Consider the following 6,000-nt stretch of genomic DNA (forward strand, 5'->3'; position numbering starts at 1 on the left):
CCCTCTGCAGACATTTTTTATTCATTATTGTAAGGCAATCACATAGCCTTTTTTTTATTGAATGGCATACGTTTAATGCTTCTGTTTCTAATTTCAAAACCTACCGTAAGGTTCAGGTAACCATTGTTTGTATGATGTAGGCAAATATAAGCCATCTCCTAAACCAGAGGGTTGTAAGGATTCAAACAGAGGACCTTGACCCACCCTCCAGTGTTGCTGGAAGAGTTCATTGTTTACGAGGAAGGCAGCATGTGATGCCAGAAGAAAAAGGAGAATCCCAGGAAAGGGCCAACTCCTTTATCTCTGATTTTCCATTTTTTATGATAATTGTCACTGCATCTCAAGTGCACAGTGGATTCTATTTGGTGAGTCTATTTTGCCAGTTTCTATGCCATTCAGTTCATTAATTTTGCACTTTAATCTCCCTGAAACTGATATGTGACATAAGTGTTGTGATAATGCATATATTGTATCATCATTCATCTTGTAAATATATTTCATCACATAATACCTCATACAAATGTATTAGCGGCTAAATTTTGTGGATTCCCTTAACTCGGAGCTATGCATCTTTGGAGCAAAAAGTTTCCTCTTTTTTTTTTTTTTTAAAGGAAAAAATTTCCTCTCTTTCCCCTCATATATCATCCTTGGAGCTTCTGCCATCGCTAGGTGTGATAATTTTTCCGTGTCTTCCATTTAGAAACCCTCTACCTCACAAGAGTGCTATTGCACTTGTAAGGTCAATAGCAACAAAAGGCATATACTAGTAGGGAGTAAGGGAATGCTGCAAATCTGCTTTATGTTTTGGAGATTGGTTGTTGTGTCCCTTTGACAGACCAAAAGAGGAAAAGACATGGTTTACTCCTATTAACTACTGTTTGGTTACGGTTTGATCGCATGTCATTTTTAGAACATGTTATGAGATTATTTCATTATTCATGAAGCTTGATGGCCAGGTGTTTAGAACACCCTACCCCCTAAATAGGTTTGGGGTTCCTCAGGGCTTTCAGCTGGTGAAACTCTCGCTTGGTTTGGATATCCATAATAAGCAGGTGTTCTGCATACAATCTACAAGTTAATAGAACTTCTTCAGGAGTCCCATGACTTTAGTCTCAAAATCAAAGAATCAAGCAACAAATTATGGTTTGCTCAAATAATCATTGGCATCTAATTTGCTAGACTGAATACATGGGCATTTTGGTAATGATTTATGATTTTTCTAAATGTTTTAATCAACCAAGCTTCTCATTTCATTGGGCATTTTCCTCAAGAAGAACATAATCCAAATTTAGAGTGCTAGATGGCACTTATGATAAAAAAAAGGCTTGATGTAATGGGGTTGTGCTCCACGATGGATCGTATTAATGGATTGTTGGGACAACTTTTTATTTGGTTGGTGATGGGGGGTTTGAGGAAGTATAAGAGTAATAAATATGATAATAAGAGGAACATAGTTGGGACTTTCTTGATTCTCATCAGTCAGGATGTTTGTCTAGAAAGCTGATAGAGTTCCTCAGGATATCTAGGGCTAGGCAGTTGGTGGTGAGGTCATATTTTTTTGGTTGGTGATGGGGGTTTGAGGAAATATAACAGTAATAAATATGATAATAAGAGGAACATAGTTGGGACTTTCTTGGTTCTCATCAGTTAGGACTACTAAAGACACCCCTATTCGAAATTGTGGGACCAATTGATCTTGGATTCTTAATTTAACTTAATAACTTTAATTCTAACTATGGCATATTAGTAATATTATATAAGAGGAAAATTAGGAGATAAGAATTAATTTTGGAAACCCAAATCTCAACCCAAAGTGGCCGTACGCGTGCCAGACTTTTGGGAGAGTGCGCACACCCAAGTGGGCCCCACTAAAAAGGGCAGCCCAATGCACGAGGTTCCCGCCATTGCAGGGTCTGGGGAGGGCTAGATGTAACCGGCCCACTAATTGTTAAAATTAATTTAATAACTTAAGTTAGTTTCTAAATATTGTTAAATACACCCTTTTTAAAGAGTTTGAATAGAAATGGAAACTTGCTATTAGAGATAAAGGTCACAATAGGAAAACAAAATTGAATTAGAAATTTAGTTGGAAACAAATCACAAAACACCACAAAAAGTGGGTTTCATAGAAAACCCAAAACATGGGTTTCTCCCCACTTGCGCAAGCCCAAACCAAGAGTGAGAGCCAGAGAAGGAGAGAAGGAAGGAAGGAAGGAAGGAAGAAGAAAAGAAGAGGAAAAGAGAAGAAAGGAAGAAAGAAGGGCTAAGGTTTTGTCAAATCGATTTTTCTCTTTCGAGTAAGTGCCCGAAACATGTCTTTTTCGTATTTCTTGGTTTAAATTTGATCTTTTTGTTTTTGTTGAGTTGATTTATCTAATTAGGGTTTACAGCATGTTTTCTTAAATTCTTTGGTTACTTTAAGGATCAAGAAACTTATTTTGGAATTTCTTTTCAAAATCTTTTTTTAATGGTAAGGATCAATTCATTTAAAAATCGAAGACCGAGGAGGTCCTGAAAGGATACAAAGGAAAGGGCAAATAGGGCCGAAAAAATACAAAAAAATAAAGGCAAAAAATGCTAGCAGCTATTGTGGGAGAAAATCGAAAAGCTCCACTCTCTCCCTATGTACCCCCCTCTAGCAAGCTTGCCCGCCTTTCCATTTGTTGTCCGCCTGACATGATTGAAAGATATAAAAAAGGTTCCAATCATGTCCTGAATCTCATCAAATAGAGCTGCAAATCTCCAAGGGACCGAATGAGAGTCTCTTAGCCACCTTATGACATTGACAGAGTCCTTCTACCACCATCTTATTCTTGTCTACACTTCGCAGAAAATAAATTCCTTGGTAGATGGCTCGAACTTCCGCCTCGTTTGAGTCTGCCACCCATATTGGCGCACTAAAAGCCCAAATGACCTCTCCCTTCTCATTTCATAATAGCCCTCCAATACCTGCAGGTCCCGGATTCCCCAGACTGGAGCCATCAAAATTCAATTTCAGGGTCCCTGGAGGCGGAGGGGACCATGCTTTTACCACTTTAGGATTATTGACCTAAATTAGTATATATTATGTTTTCTTTTTGTAAAACTCCACTAGGAGTAAACCCAAAGTGATTAAGGGTTTCTTTTGAATGATTAAAAGCCATGCATGTGATTTTATTGGGAATTTCCGCTGTTTTTCAGGAAAAACAGCACTTAAAAGTAACTGTGCTGCATAGATTTTAGTGAGTTTTTGAACCCTTACTTTTATATGTTATTTTTCATGTAAAGGATGATACGTGGGTATGCCGTATATGCCTTAAAGGCTTTATTTTCATAAAAATTAGCATATAATAGCTGCTGTTTTTCGAAGAATTTGTTATATATTGAACATGTGGTATGTATATATTGTTATTCATAAAGAATATAGTATGTTAGTATATTATATGAGTTTCTAAGAGTGTATTTCCCAAAAAATCAGCATATAAACAGTGTAAGTATGGGCTGTTTTGCAATGATTTCTTTATTTATATACTTTACAAGTTATAGGTATTGTCTTATGTGAGGTATGTGTCGTATATAGGATATTCAAAACCTGCAAGGGGCTGATTTCTATAAAAATCAGCAAGTATTATTGAGTTTAAGGACTGTTTTTGTGTATTGCATTATATAAAATTGTTATATGGGGTATAAACATTGTTTTTCAAAGAGGGTATGATATTCTATATATGACACATACCTCACATGTATGATATCCAAGGTGGGACCACATGTGCCACATGTTTGCCAAGTGGGCCACACGTGAGGAGTGTTAAAGTATACAAGATTAAATACTGCCCTTCTCCAATAGCTTAAGCTTTTGGAGAAGTCGATAAGTTTCTAACAATACACACACACACATTAAGTTTTGATAAGAATAGTAAATACGATGTAGTTACAAAAAGCTTCTTTAAGGCGGAAGGTTATGTTTAGGTTTGTATGTGAGAATAGTTTGGAAATAGATTTAGTCAGTGAAAACAAATTGGTTAAGAGGAATAAATAGAATTAAAGAAGTATTTGAAACACTAAAGATAATTGGATTGACACCCTCTGACACATCATATTTACAGGTGACCTTCCGAGTGACACATAACACTTCATACTTCATCTCTTTACACTCAAAAAATTTAAGGCAAGTAATAGTAGACTCATATAATAATGGTTTCTTTAATGGGTTTGATATTATAGTTATGTTCCCTATGATCATGCTCATGTCTTTCGTTTCCTATATTTTAGAACTGCAAAAATAACCATTTGAAATAACTGTTTTATGATCTTTTTATTTTTGACTATATGCATATACACGATAGAGGGCGAGCCTTGGTGCAACGGTAAGGTTGCTCCATTGTAACCTGGTAGTCATGGGTTCAAGTCACGAAAACAACCTCTTTGCAAAGCAGGGGTAAGGCTACGTACATCTAGCCCTCCCCAGACCCCGCAATGGCGGGAGCCTCGTGCATTGGGCCACCCTTTTTATGCATATACATGATGACTTTGTGCCGCATTACTTTGGTATGCGAAGGATATTGACCTATATATATATATATAAATATAATATGATGACTTTGATCCACATGCTTTGGTATGTGATGGATATTGCTGCCGTGTATATACATACGATGATTTGGATTTGAGATAGTATATTTCTATACATGATGTGAATTTTGACTATATCTATCTATATCTTTCCACTTATACGTTGTTTTGGTTTTTTTGTCATTTTTCTCTACCATGATCTAGTGAATACCCCTATGTATGTTCTCATGTCTTTTGTCTATCGTCTTCATGCTCTTATTGCGATTCTCATATTCTTATTCTTGTTCTGTTGCCTATATGATAAATGGCATAATGACCATTGTTATAATGCAATTTCATTATTGTGCACTCTTATTATGTTATGCGAGCCCACTATATGATCTTGTTCAACTCGTTCTGACTCAGTCACTACTCACAGCTTTTGTAGGAGATGATGAAGGAGCTTTGCAAACAAACAAACATGAGAAACACCTTAGGATGGGAAAGAGCAATCGTAGGATTTTTGGAATGACAATATTGTCATATCCATCAGTTGTTGAGTTTTATCAGACTATGAATATTTAGTTTGAAATTTGGTTTATAGCTTCATTTTAGTTCATGGACATGGATATTAGTAGGTTGATTTTCAATGATGTAATGACTCTTAATTCAATGTAATAAGATTGCTCAGTTTATTCTCATATAATTGGATCTCTCTCATGTGTTGTTTTAAAAAGAAAAAAAATTCTTGTGATTTTTATTTGTCCCTTTTTCCCGTAGCGATCCGATGTGGATTTGGGTCGTTACAATAAGAAAGTGTTTTTATGATTTTGGGCTTAAGGTGCTACAAATTGGTGCTTGGTGAAGAATGTTCTTGTGGTGAGGATCTCAAGGAAGCATGGGTGTGGGTCCAAATTGCTACATTGGGAAAAGGATTATTAGTATCACATTGTAATAATGAGTTAGTTTCACTATAATTTGTAGGAACTGCCATATGATTTCTCTCTCTCCCTCTCTCTTGCCTGATTGCCTACACATGTGTCTCTCGGCTCGGGCTCGCTCGTTTACTAAACGAGCCGAACCCGAGCCCAAAAATTAGGCTCGTCAAATAAACGAGCCGAACTTGAGCTTTGTATAGTTTGGCTTGGACAAGCTCGTGAACTTTTTAGGCTCGGTTCATAGGGGTGTTCATTATTCGGTTAAAACCGAATAACCGAACCGAACCGAAATTATGATTTTTTTCGGTCGGTTAGGTTCAGTTTTTTTCCTTTTCGGTTCGGTTTCGTTTTTTTTTTTTTTGGAAATTCGGTTATTCGGTTTCGGTTTCGGTTATCTCAAAAAAATAAAATCTGTTAACCGAAATTATGATAAAAACCATTATTTTTTCAAAAAAAAGGTGTTATATGGGCACTCCGTAGGATGATCAAAACCGTCCTTTTGATTGATCACAACTTAATTAGGTTGTGGTCA

General features: G+C 36.3%; 1 long non-coding RNA gene across 1 annotated transcript; it reads left to right on the plus strand.

The window, feature by feature from the left end:
• Window positions 1–227: 227 nt before the first annotated feature.
• Window positions 228–5,248, plus strand: LOC143852512 (uncharacterized). The gene is made up of 2 exons (XR_013236778.1): window positions 228–365; window positions 4,970–5,248. It is a non-coding gene; the product is annotated as an uncharacterized LOC143852512 (long non-coding RNA).
• The last annotated feature ends 752 nt before the right edge of the window (window positions 5,249–6,000 follow it).

This window comes from Tasmannia lanceolata, unplaced genomic scaffold, assembly GCF_043159265.1.
Source record: "Tasmannia lanceolata isolate RefF3 unplaced genomic scaffold, GAP_Taslan_0.1 ptg000019l, whole genome shotgun sequence".
NCBI lineage: Eukaryota > Viridiplantae > Streptophyta > Magnoliopsida > Canellales > Winteraceae > Tasmannia > Tasmannia lanceolata.